Source organism: Trichosurus vulpecula, chromosome 3 (genome assembly GCF_011100635.1).
Source record: "Trichosurus vulpecula isolate mTriVul1 chromosome 3, mTriVul1.pri, whole genome shotgun sequence".
NCBI lineage: Eukaryota > Metazoa > Chordata > Mammalia > Diprotodontia > Phalangeridae > Trichosurus > Trichosurus vulpecula.
Genome location: NC_050575.1, coordinates 139,406,537 through 139,421,167, shown reverse-complemented (window position 1 = coordinate 139,421,167; position 14,631 = coordinate 139,406,537).

Here is a 14,631-nt window from a genome sequence, read left to right as displayed (position 1 = left end):
TGTGTAAGGAAATAATATGAGGTTAAGTGAAAGCGCTGCATACTTTCCCAACTACAATGAAGCCTGCTTTCTTCTTCCTTGATTCCTGGTAACATGGACCCACTGCCATGGATGATAAGAATCGGCGGCTACAGAAATCCTGGCAGATCTATTTCATTTTTTGCCCGTTTGCTGCCTTTCCTCCAGTGTTATCTATAAATGATCTCTGGTTCATCTTTGACTAGATCACATCGAGCTCTCTGCAGGGTCATTTTCTCCATGGCTTTTCACTGTATATCAGACAATGCTGCTCATAATCACACATCCTCTTCCTATGTAATGTTTTCTGCATTCACTTTTACTCTACACAAGTATTGCCCTTGGTTTCTATGTCTTTCTGCTTAGCAAAAGGTTAAGCGTTTATTGATCAATGTTGTTTTGGGGCTCTTCTGATTTCCAATTCGTGGCAACTGTTTACATTAACTAAACATCACTAAGAAATGGTGATAATCAGAGTCAAAATTGGATCTAGAGTCTTTACTCGTTTCTATTTACTATATTTCAGAATTGACCAATTGTTTAAATGTCTTTAGCTTTTTTAATTGAACACAATGTCTCCTTTTTATCTATATCCTTTCTGCTAATTCGGTGCTTGTTTTGGCCTTTGCTCTAGCTAGTTTATGATTTGACTGCATAAAAACTGGTGATTCTGAAATGATTCCTGTTTCAGTAAACAGTGATTTCCTGCCATGATTTAGTCAATTCCATTTTTGAGACATTATTCTTTGTTTCCCAAGTCCAAAAACTTCTGAATTTCTTCCTGAAGAGATATCCATGATATGCAGGGGCGATACTTCTGAGTAATCTATAAGTCATTGGCTGCTTCTACTTCTCAATCCAAACCATATTTTCCAATAAATTTTTCATTGTCCTTCCTCCAATCATGCCCACCCTTGCATTAAATTTGTCAAGGATCAGGACATGTGTTAACTTGATTTGGAAAATTTTATAGAGTACTTCATAGAATTTTTGTACTTCATATTTTCCAGCTTAAACTGGCATACAATCTGGAATTCCCCATATAATGATCATTTTGCTCATATTCATCATGATTACTAAAAGGAAAAATGACAAAGTACCTCATAAAATGGCCCATTTTGTTGCCATTTAGTATGGGACAAAACAAGCTCCACCAACTACTTTATTTACTTCTTTAGGGAGTACCTGTGAACCATCAATCCATTTACTCAAGGCTTCTTTTATTTCTTCTGGTTTCACTTACAGAAACAATATCAATATTGACATGGCTCAGGTCTTTCAGTTGATTCATTGGTCATGGGATGAAGATCAGAGTGCAAGTAAGTAAATTAATGTTTATATAGGTGGTCTAAATACCCTCTGACTTCTTTCTTTTTTTAACTACTCTGCCACTGAAGAAGAAGAAAGCAAATATATAGAACTAAGGACCATTTGCTCATTTATTTCTATTCCATGGATAATCATGGACAAAGAATTCATTATTTGGTTGCCTACTTGCTGATGATAATTCCTCAAAAGTTAACTAGACTGGTATTCAGATATTAGACATATTCTGTTGCTGGTTCCATACCCAAGGACTTTCTAGCTTTGGTAGAACCTAACTGAGCTTATAACAATAATTAATAATAATAATAATAATAGCTAGTATTTATATAGTGCTTATTATGTTCCAGGCACCGTGCTAAGCACTTTAAAGATATTATCTTATTTGATCCTTACAATAATCCTGGGAGGTAGGTAGAGAGCTATTATTATCCACATTTTACAGATGATAAATCTGAGACAAATGGAAGTTCAATGATTTGCCCTAGGTCACATAGCTAGTAAGTACCTGAGGCCAGATTTCTCAGGCCTTCCCAACTCTAGGTTTTCCCAATTCCAGGCCCAGTGATTCCCCAACAGCCCCATGCCCAGATACCACCAAGTTGGGGGTGGACAGTTGACCAGAGAGTGGAGGGAGGGTAAGAAAAGAAGTGGTCTAGCCATGATTGTGGGCCAGCTTTGCCCTAAAACAATCAAGACCCTGGGGAAAAAACTTTCATAGAAAATCTATCAGATGGATTGTAAGGGGGTTGGAATGCTGCTGTGGTGAATAAATGATGAACTGGTTCATTTAGAGAATCATGAGAAGACTTGGACAGATGAAAGAAGATGCTGTCTACCTTCAGAGAAACAGTGGACAAGTAGCAATGAGCAGAGTAGTGTTATAGAGATGTGTTTGAATGTATCTGTGTATCTATGTGTAATGATTAAAGGAGCCATCCCTTGATTAACTTCTTAAAGAGGCCTATTCACTGAATGGGTATTACCTCACTCAAAGTGAGAACCTGAAAAGACCTTAGCCTGAAAGAGCCAGGGTCTCCTAATGCATCCTGGGTCATCTCCAATAGTCCTGGTGAATATAAGGCCACTGGACCCAGATGGCTCTGGAGGAGAAAGTGAGGCTGTGATGTTGCACAGCCCTCCCTCACTCAAATCAAAGTCAATTGCAAGTCATGTCATCATCTCCCAGATGTCATGGTTCTTTTAAAGAATGAAGGGCAAACAGAACAACAACTTCCTGATTCTAGGCCCAGTATTCTATCCACTGTACCATCTAGCTACCCCTAACTATGCAGGGTAGACTTCAAGAACTCAAGGTTTTCCTTCATTTCACAATGAGGCAGCAGAGTAGGAATTTTTGGAGGCTCATGAGTTATTGTGATTGAAGCATTCCATTGCTTAGTTATTGACCTGTTGATGAGCCTTCTCTGCACTTAGTTAAGCTGATTTCTGGAAAGAAGACATCGCATCACTAGGATCATACAGACTGTTTCATCTTGGTACGACCTGCTAGAAATAACACTCCATTGGCATAGTCTTCAAAAGCCTAGGGTCACCTGCATGTTGAGTCAAGTGATTATAATCCAAAAAGATAGAATCTGTTGTCCCATTCAAGGCCTTCTTCTATGTGGTCAGCCTCCTGATTTCTTGGAGATTCCTTTGTGAGTTCAGAATCCATCGCTCTTTGAGTCTTTATGATCCCAATAAAACTACACAAAAGTGAGAAAATTCAGTCAAGCAATGCACTACTTGTTTTTTAGGGAAGAAGGATTAGATGTGGGATTTCAGAAACTTCCTTTTCCAATACAAGTTGAGACCTTCTCAGCAATATATAATCTTAGAGAGTAGCCTAGAGAAGAGAGAAGTGAGTTGCCTTAAGTGACTCGCCCATGGTTATGTAGGCAGTATGTGTTGGGGGCAGGGCTTAAACCCTGATGTTCCTACCTTTAAGGGCAGTACTCTATCCACACATCACACTGCTTCTCACTGGAAAATACACAATGCCAAACAAAGGGATCATAGATTCTTAGGAATATAATGAGACCACAGAGGTCAATGAATCTAAGCCATGCCCTTTAGGAATCCATCCTTCTATAATGTCCCCAAGAATTATTCTTCCAATTGCCGATGGAAGACACTAGTTCCTCAGCTATAAAATAAGGAAAATAATAATGCCTACCTCACAGGGTTGTTATGAAGATAAAATAAAATAACACTTGTAAAGTGCTTTGCAAGCTTTAAATAAATACATAAAAGTTAGCCGTGATGATGATGGTGGTGATGATGATGGTGACGATGGTGACGATGGTGACGATGGTGATGATGGTGATGTCCAGATTATTATGTAGTATATTGTTCTCAGTCACACACTGTATAGTCCAGCCAAACTGTCCTTGTTATTCCTTACATATGGCACTCTATTTCTTTTCTGTGCATTTCCACATAGGCTCTCCACCATACATGGTGTGCACTCTCTTCTCTTGATATGCCTCTAAGAATCCTTAGTTTCTTTTCAAGTTCATTTCAAAAGCCATTTTTCTATGTGAGGCCTTTCCTGATTCCCCCCAGCCATTAGAATCACCCCTGAAGATTGCCTTGTATTTCTTTTGTCCAAACTTATTGTATATAATCCGCTCAATAGAATGTAAGCATCTTGAAGGTATTTTTGTCTGTGTACCCTCAATGCCTGGCACATAGTAGGTGCATAGTAATAGTATATTGATTGATCGAAGAGAAATTCAATACCTTGTAAGGTAACTCATTCTGCTTTTGGTGAACTCTAATGGTTGAGAAGTCATTTTTTATAACAAGCTGACATTTTTATGTTGGAAACTACCACCCATGTCTCCCAGATCAAGCTGAGAGCTGGGGTCAAGCAGAGCAAATCTAATCCTTCTTCCACACGACAGCCCTTCAAACACAGGAAAACAGCTCTCACATCTCCTCTATGTCTTCTCTTCCTGAGGCTAAATATCCCTGTTCCTTCAGATAATGGAACAACATTCAACTACCACTACCACACAAATATGTAAAGATTCCTCTAAGGTTAGGGATTTTTAAAAAATTCTACTTGTATTTTTAAAGTTATTTTCTAAAGTTTTATCACTGTGGATTGCTTCCCGGGAGGCAGATATCTGTTAAGGAAAGTCAAAGAATGAGAATATATGAAGGGTTCTAGAGGCCACCAAAAATCCCTGACAGAAGCAGATGAGAGACGAGAAAAGGAAAAATATTTCTATTGAAGAGTGGATCCAAGTATATGATTATTTTTATGAAAAGTATAGTACATAATCATTTCATACTTGAGATACCAGGGGTTACTTATCCTTTGATTGGGTTCCCCAAAGAAATTGTTTCATGTTAAGTGTATAATAGCTTAAAAGAAGAAAAAGAGAAGGACCACAAGGGATAGAGAAAAAAGACCAAACTGATGCAAGACAAGGCAAAGTAGGGTAATAAAATATCAACATTTAGTGCACGATCAATCAATGAAAATGAATCAGCAAGCCCAAGGTCTCCTTCAGCTGGCAATTCTACAACTGAAAAAGTGAAAGAAGAGGCAAAGAGAGGAGAGTAGTGGAGGCCAACAAACTTATCAATGCTTCTCTGACTATGTCAGAGCAAAATCCTAAAAATTAAGAGTTGGATATAACTCATAAAGGCTCTAGTTCCCAGTTAATATTCATGAATCTGGGGAAAGAAATTATATTGGACTGTTTCTCCTGAGTACCACATTTAAACAAGTCACTTCCACTCATCTAACAATTATTAAGTACCTACTGCATGAGAGGCACTCAGCAAGGCCCTGGCATTAGGTATATCATACAGGAAATATATGAAGAGAAAGAGGAATGAGCCTGTCATATAGCAGGAATTAAGACTACTAAAGAGACAGACTATGTGTAATATGAGGGCAGAGTTTATAATTTCAAAGAGGATCATATATATATCTGAAAGGTTCAGAACTGCCAGATATAAGTAATTCTCAAAGTAGGAGGCAGAAGAATCAAAGCATATATTTAGGCTTCACAGTAACCAACCAACACACCAGCATCCCCATTTTGATATTTTGATCAAAAGCTTCCAGGCCCAATAAGTCTGCCTCACAAGAGTAACCAGGAGGCCACAGAGAAGCATGATGGTATATAGTAAAATCATATACATGCTTCCCCTCTATGGTAAAAAGATTACCCACTGTCCTCAAGTCCTTGTTCAGCACTCCTCAATCCACACGTAGGTCAGCTCTGCTACTGGCAGCTCCTGCTTCAGCTTCAGCTGTAGCTGTAGCAGCTTCTGGCTCCAACGGAAGCTGCTTTTAACCATCCAGCTAGCAGCTTCTGTGGGGGTGTAAGGTACATGGGGAAAGCACAGGTTCTTTCGATCTGCTTAAACAAGGGAACCAAGGTGATGGGGCCGACAAGCTTACTCCAATCCAACATACAAACAGCATTCAGTCAGTTCAGGGGAAAAAGCCAAACTATTCAAGGGCACTTGTTGACTAAGTGCTAAGGAGCCCATTTTTGGTTACCAACACACTATGCCATGTTAAAGGACCCTCAAGCCTGTTGGGTATGTCCTCTGTGAAGTATCTGTGGGGCAGGTGGATAAGAATCATATAAGTTGAGAAAGTGTGAATGGGTTGCCATCTGCAATGATTGAAGGAAGATTGTCGCAAGGAAGGAAGGAAGATTAGTGACATCACAGATCCATTGATATTTGGAAATAAATGTGATGATATAAATTTTATTTTCCAAAGAGTGCATTAGGTGAAATATATAATTATAGATTCTGGTTATAAAATTCCAATAACACCATACCCAGTGGGTGTTATCTAGATTCAGCTAAGTTGCTCAGGGGTAGGTCATTCACAAAAAATGGCATAATCTTTTCTTTTTTTAAAAAAAAATATTATTTATTTACTGGGGAAATTGGGTAGTACAGTGAATAGAATACCTGGCCTGAAGTCAGGAAGATTTGAGTTCAAATCTGGCCTCAGAAACTTGTGTAATCCTGGACAAGTCACTTAACCATATTTGCCTCAGTGTCCTTATCTGTAAAATGAGCTGGAAAAGGAACTACCACTGCAGAACCTTTGCCAAGAAAACCCCAAATGGAATCACAGAGTTAGACACAAGTGAACAATTTGTATTGATTGCTTATTTATTTTTGAACAACAACTACTGTTTATTTTTGCTATTCATTTTTTCAAAAGTTTTGAGTTCTGAATTCTCTCTCTCCCTCCCCCACTCATTGAGAAGGCAAGCGATAATAGTATAATCTTCTAGAGACACATTTGGAGAATTTGATCAAGGTTATAATGGTAACTCTGAGGTGGTTTCCATACAAAAACTAGCTTAGGGAAGAGGTGAGTCTGAATGCAGTGGAACAGCTGGGGATTTTCATAGGAACTGGTTGTTTGCCTGAATTCAAGTGGTTGTTTGAAATAGAAGTCATTTTCGCAAATTGAATCATTTGAATGCTAAGGGTGGGGGAGAGAAGAGGGAGGTAAAGTGGTGGAGAGAAGGGAATTCTTACATATGTTTTCTCAGCCCACCTATAAGGTAGGGTTCTTGCTTCAAAAATAAACAAAAAGTCTATATATGGTTGACTGGTTTGTGGCCTGTGTAGCTGGTTATACTATAAAAGTTATTTAAAACTTTAGTAGATTAAAGTTATACTATTATCACATATGAAATAAGGATAGCCTAGGAAGGGAAGGGTTGAAGGCCTTTCATCGCCTGATTTAAGACCCCCATTTCTACAGATAAGGGAAACTGAGGCCCAGAGAAATGAAATTAATGCCCAAGGTGAGGCAGATACTAACAAAGCCAGGATTTGAATCCAATTCCTCTGAATTAAAAATCTACTCAAGAAATATTAAATGGCTGTTGGTGTAAAGGTACTATGCTAGATTCATAGGAGCATAGATTTAATGTTGGAGAAAAAAAAGACAGATTTGGGGGGAAAACCCTTATTTTACAGGTGAAGAAACTGAAACTAAAAGTCAGAATTTGAAAGAATGTCTTCCTGACTCCAAAGCCAGTAGTCTCTCTACTATATCATCTAGCTACTTAGAATACAGAGACAAAAATGAAGTATTCATTGTCTTTATTCTTGATGCTAAACTGATGGGAGTGAGGGGAGAAAGGAACAGAGGAGGGGAAAAAGAGAAGAAGGGGAAAAAGAACCAATTGAGAAAGAAGTGTTCCAGGGAAATGGGAAATGGTGGCAGGGATCCCTTTTCTAGGGCAGAAGGACCTGACAGTTTTCCCATAGGCTATCTATGTGGCCTGTTAGCATCAGGTTAACCCTTTCCTCTCTACTCTCTGGCCTTTCAAGACTGTTCCTTGTGACTAGCGACCCAATATGGGCATTATTACTCAGTCTGCTTGAATAGGTTTGTCGAACAAGACCACCCCCCATTTCCCACATCAATTTCTCTGGTTGAGATAGCCCCCTGCAAGGCACATCTCAATTGCCTCTTGTGAGTGAGGGCATGATTTTTGATCCACAGTAATGTGTAATTATCTGTTTCTGAATGTTTTAGTAGGAATTAGGACCCTTTTAAAAAATTATTTTAACCAAACATATTCATTTCACAGCATGGGAAAATCATTTGCTCAATCCTAACTGTGTTTATCTTTTCTGTCTAATATTTCACAGGTTGTATCCTGTTCCTTGGGCAAGTGGAGAAATATTATCTGGGTTTATTAAAAAAAAAGAATGGAAGAAGAGAAAAAAGAAAGAAAGTAAAAAGATACTTTTGGTCACAACTATGCCCTGCCCCTTCTCATCTTTAGCATTCTAGAATGTACCTGTGTTCAAATATTAAGAAATAAAACAAATATAAATTATGCATTTTCCAACTTAATTTAAAATGCATTATGCACTGCTTTGTTCTCTGGAATTAGTATTATTAAGGGTACAGATCTGTATGGATTAATTTTGAGTCAGTTCATTCACTTCTTTGTAATTCAGTGGCAAGGATTTCTGTCCCCAGGCGTCAAATTAAATTTTTTACTGTAAGTAACATGTACAAAATACAGGCCTCTTTGTGTTCCTTCTTTGTTTTCCTAATATACACCACCTTCCCATCTTCCATTTCCCCCATGTCCGAAATCCCTCCCTTTGCAGAGTAAAACTTTTTTTTTTTCCAAATGATTTTGAGGAAATGTGAGCAATGTCAAAATACTGGAGTCGTGCCTAATAATAGTATTATCTTTTCGTCAGTATTCAGAGTCTGAGAGCCTGCATGGACTCCCTCCAATCCCAAGCTACACTGCGACCACCCCCAGGCCCATGCCTTCCCAATAATTTTGGCAGCAAATGAACTGTGATTTCGCGATTATTTAATATACGTAGCCAATCATCATTTTTAAGTATTGTTTTTAGCCCAGTAATTCTTTGTTCTGCCGAAGTGCTTTAAATCTTTATTTCTCCCCCCTATAAACTGAGCAAGGAAATAGTCGGCATTCTTAATTAGTCTTCTTTAAACACAATCTCCTTTCATATGCACTAATAAAGACTAAGGATGGCTTCCCTCTTGTTTAAATAACTGCTTGCTGTAGTATAAAATTGTAAGAGACATGATGCAGATCGAGTTGCCGGCTTGAAGTGGAGAAGAGGAACAAGCAGCACCATAATAAGCAGATTTTAATGATTTACTATAAATCAGCATTTTTGCCCTGTCAGTGAGATTGAAGAGGCAGACAGCTCCTCACATGTCTGGCTAGCAAATGTCTTTCTGATGAATCATGTGCTTGGAATCACTGATCACAACATTCCAACGGCACATCCATATAATGAGGGAAACATATACACAGCCCTCTGATGGCTGCCGTGAGGCTGCAGGAATATATGTTTTTAGTTGTGGGGTAGTTAAGCCCTTACATTGATCTGGCGGCTGTTCAACAGAGGGTAATGGAAGTGTATATTACCAGGTTAACTATTGAGGCCTGAACACAGGCTGCTTTGCATAAATGCTCTTCTCTCAAGACTTTTGATGAAAACCTAACCTTTAGTCTCTATCAGAGGGAGGGAGGGAAGAAAGGGGAGAGAGAGAGAGAGAGAGAGAGAGAGAGAGAGAGAGAGAGAGAGAGAGAGAGAAGGAGAGAGAGAGAGAGGAAGAAAGAAAAGAAAAAAGGAGGCAAACTATAATGATGATGATGTAAATATAAAGTATCTGGGAGCAGAAAACAAAACACAAATTAGGATGAGTTCCATTTTATCAGGAAGCTCATACAGGATAGGTCTCTCCATCTTTTTCCTATCTCTACACATTTCCCTTCCCTTTCCCTGACCCTTGCCATTGATCAATGCTTCTAGTGACACACTCCCCATCCCTAGACAACCCTGCCCCCAACTACTGCTATTTATGCATCATCCTAGAGTACCAGCAAGACGAACCTATCTGGGGTTGCTGGAGAGCCTAGAAGAGAAGGTCACAATAGTCTTTTAAATTATCCTTGGATCTTCAGCTTTGTTGAGTCATTGATATCAAGGACCATTCTTGCTTCAAACAGCAAGCAGACAAGCTAAGAACAAGCATGTTTATTAAGTACCTACTATTTAACAAGCACTATGCTAGGCACTAGAGATACAAAGATAGAATTGAAAAAGTCCCTGCCCTCAAGGAGTTTGCATTCTACCTGGGAAAAACAGCAACAAACATTGATTCAAAATCTGCTATACACAAGACCCATAAGACACAAGGGTAAAATAAGATATTGTCTTTGCCCTCAAGAAGCATAGTAATAGCATGAGACACGGACTAAGGCAAAGGCCAGACGCTTCTCCCTATCCAGCTGCCTGCCCAGTGCCTACTCGAGTTCCATGGATAAAATAGGTTGTCAGGAAATACTGAATAAGTGTGATGAGGATCATCACTGATGATAAGACAGTGAAGGGTGACACAAAGAACTACGTGCTCAGTCAGAGGACATGAGTTGTTTAGGCTGTATTAGCTAAGTAACCACCTCTCAGAGACTCTTGCCACATATAGTTCCCTCCTTTTGAAAAAAAATCAAATTTATTATCACTATTTTTTAACATTCTCTGAAGGAACATCACCATCTGCTCTTCTTCTACCCACAGCAATCTAAAGAATAAAGGACCCAAAGTACAAGTGATCAACCTTGCTGTATTCTTACCTTATTTTTTTTGTTCCCCCATGCCCCTTTCCATGGGTATATGATTTAGGCCCTAAGCCTTACCCCCCCCAACACTTCCCCTCCTCCCCTGCCATGAGTTAAAATGTTTAGTATTGTTTCTATATGTTTGTGACAATGATCATTCACTGGGTTGGGGTGGGGAGGAGGTGGGCAGACAGGAATTAATATGATATAACAACATAAACCATCGGTGAAAATATTTAAAAGCTTTAAAATGTATAGTAATAAAAGGTTTGCTGCTTTATGCATTTCTTGGGTAGTCTTCCATTGATGAAGTCCTTTCTGAGTCTCTTAACTGCTATTAAGGACTGGGGTAGTTGGTGCATCAAAGTGTTTTGTTTTGCCTTGTTTGCCTTATTACTTCAAATAAATCATTTTCGAGACCCTGGTTTATCCAACTAGGAAAAAGGAGGGAAATTAAATTGGAATCATTGAAATAAGAAAGATAGAGGCCCCTTTGGGTCAACCACCAACTCAGCTCTTGAGATAACCTATAGCATTCTGGTTTCTTCTAGAATCCTGAAATTCTGGCTAGTTGGGCTCTGTCTATTTCACCAGTTGGGTTAGCAACTTGATCAGAGAAATGGAGAATCTAATAAAAAGATAGAACAGCCCAGGGTAGCAGGATGGCCCTTTTCAAAGGCATCACAATGATGAATTTGATATAGAGGACAGTGGGGTAAATGTCATTCTTTCATGTTCTGATACCATAAGAAGACATGATATATTGGAACAAATTTTAAAATAGCCATACAATACCTGCTAGAAATGATTCAGTAGAGATGGCACTGACCATTAAAGTGGGCAAATGATGAATGCATATGAAGACATGAATGTTTGTGTTGTGTACCAACACAACATCATTACAAAATTGGACTCAGATCTTTTGTAAAGTTTTTTTTTTATTTTTTGGAGGGGCAATTGGGGTTAAGTGACTTGCCCAAAGTCACATAGCTAGTAAGTTTGTCAAGTGTCTGAGGCCAGCTTTGAACTCAAGTCCTCCTGACTCCAGGGCCCGTGCTCTATTTACTGCAGCCAACCAGCTGCCCCGGACTCAGATCTTACCATTTGTAGGCAAGAGCTTAATACCGCTTTTTTCAATGGTATCCTCAGCTCCAAGTCACACAACATATTGATAATTAAGACAGAGCAATCATTAGGAAAATCACAAATCCCTCAGATTAGATGAAATTGAGATCTACAAATATGAAGAAGGAAGGGCTAAAGACCTGGGGTCATTAAAAATACTTATTTACTGAAAACTTCTAAAATTATACCTAATAATGAAACAGACAGCAAAAGCAGTCCTGATTCCTTAAATAATTTTGAAAAGGAGATGGGCATACTTGAACTGGAATTCCAAAAAGCCCTTGTTGAAGTTTGACAACCTGAATCCAGATAGCAGATTGATCATATATCATAAAGAGAAATTCAAAAAATATGGTATCATTAATAACCATCAAGCCATGTTACTGCATACCAATCTCTATCTCCAAAATAACACTCCCACCTTGGACCCTCCAAGTTTCTAATTGGTGAATTTTTTCCATACCTAGCCAAGCCCAGACTAACTACGTTGCTGTTTCTCTCCATTATTTTTGTGCTATGTGGCAGGTACTCTTTCTCACTCCTTTCTTTCACTGTTTCCCTCCCACCTACCTTTCCCATTTTCAAATTCTATTTCCAGGAACAGTAATCAAATCTACACTACCATTCCTGGAAACTATGTTTTAATTAACTGGCTTACAACTATATGCATCATCCCTGCAACAACCCTGATCCCTTCTTGGCCAGTACGCTCCTGTTTGCGCTGTTTTTCCCTATTAAGGTCAAGGACTATCTTGCTTTTTGTATTTATATTCCCAGAACTCAGCAAAGCAGTCTTGCATTTAGAAAACACTTAATAAATGCATCTCCATTCATTTATTCATTCATCAGGAAGACATTCTCCCATAATGCTTTATGAAAAGTAGAAAAGTATTTCAGGACCTGCACAAAACAGTACAGCCACAGTAAGAACCATAGGAAGAAATATGGAGCTATCAAATAATGTCCCTATGGATAGGAGTCAAGATCTTACTACCATGGCAGAAGTGACTTGCTTGATCTATTAAAGATCTGCAGAAAGACATTAAAATTACACCAATATCTAGCTCCTATAGAAATGTCTTATTAAATGCTTTATTGCTCAATTAAAGGCATCTGGGAAATACAAGCATCTCAGAAGTTCTGGATTTCTTTAATAATCAATTAAATGAAAAACTTTAGGCCAATAAAAGAAGTGAACACAGTGAAGAGAACAAAATTAATATAGTCCGAAACTTTACTGTAGATATTTGGGAAGGAAAAATTAATCAGAGATGGGAGAGAATACCTGGAAAATGAGAATTTGGAACATTTCTGGTTGCCTATATGGTTTCAAGAAATCCCAGCATAAATATGGATCAAATAAGAAACAGAACCTTACACATCATTAATATAAAGAATGACAGAATAGTTATGTTGGGGTAGGGGGAATGGAGGGGTAACTGAAACTGTCTTCAGGGCAAAACTGGAAGTGTTAAGGCCAAATAATATTCCTAACTATTGGTTCAAATGATTCACCATGGTACATGACAACTAGCAAAGCACTTTCAACTTCCTCTTAGATATAAGCCTGATCCCACATTTGGAGATGCCCACAGCCTGACATTCATAGAAGACATCACATAGAGTGGAGTGTTGGTAAATGTTTAACATCTAGCTCTTTAAAATATGTACTCAATGATAAATTTTTACATTTAATTTGCATTATTAACATTTCCCCTATCACTTCCTATAGTCTAGATAATCCACAAAATAATCAGTCATCCCTGATTTGTAATATTGGCCAATTTTCAAGGTGTAAATGCTTGTATTAAAAATTTTACAACTGAAAAAATAAATAAAAAATTAAAAAAATAAAATTAAAAAAAATTAACAATTGCCGCACACAAGCTGGTTCAAGTTGGCCACAACACACCACTGCATAGTTAACTTTAAAAGATGAAAAAACCAGTCAAGCCTCCAAATACAGACCGTTATGTGTTTATATATTTTATACAAAATATTGTAAAATTGTATCACTAAAAACAATCTAGAAAGACGTAAAAGAAAACAATATTTTGACACAGGAGAAAAAAATGGTGTAGCAAAAAGTCCCAGGGATGTAAAGAGAAACGTGTAATCAATTCAATAACTAAAGAAAAAATTGCCCAAAAGCAGCGTCACATTTACACTACTCTTGTTGACTACTACAAAACTTTTGACAACATTCTGTACTTACGGTTTATTCACATGCTACAAATATACAAAATGGAAATAAGTAGAGTGAAAATACTAATGCCAGCCACATGGAAAACTATTTGAAACATACCGCCACCACAATAAAGTCAAGAATAACTGACAAAAATATAGAATCATTCAACAAGACAGGTTAAGCCCCTTATGGGTCTCCCGAGCCTTAATTCCAATATCATCTTTTCCAAATGGAACTAAGTATGGCTTCTAAATTAAAAGGGAATTTAAACAAAACATCTCATTAATTCTTGAGGTACAAGATTGCATCCAGTACTATGACTCTAACAAAAAATACATTCAATAGCTCCTTTGTGTTACGGAATCTTTATCCAGCAACATCAAAATATTATTGGACTTGATAAATGTAAGATTCATAACATGCACCAAAGAAAGAGACTGAATACTTTTAAACTGAATCCATAGGTCACAATGAACCTACGGATGAAGTTGATATGGATACCTTGGTCTCATGCAGGTATAATGGATCAAATCTAAAGATATCAAAAGAACACTGTGGTTAAATACATTAAGAGACTTACTGGCATCCTGAACTCAAAGCTGAATGGGAAGAATACATTTAAAACAATTAACATCTGTTTAATATTGGTCTTACTGTATACTTTCAATACTGCAAAATGTACCATAACAAATATGGAAAGTATCATAACAAAAACCTGTACAATATTAATGAGACACAGAGTACATGGATTGAAAGCAGAAAAGAAAGATTAATACTTCTTTGCCAAAAAGGAGGAAGTAGAATACCTTACTAGAGTATACGATAAATAGATTAAAAACCTGC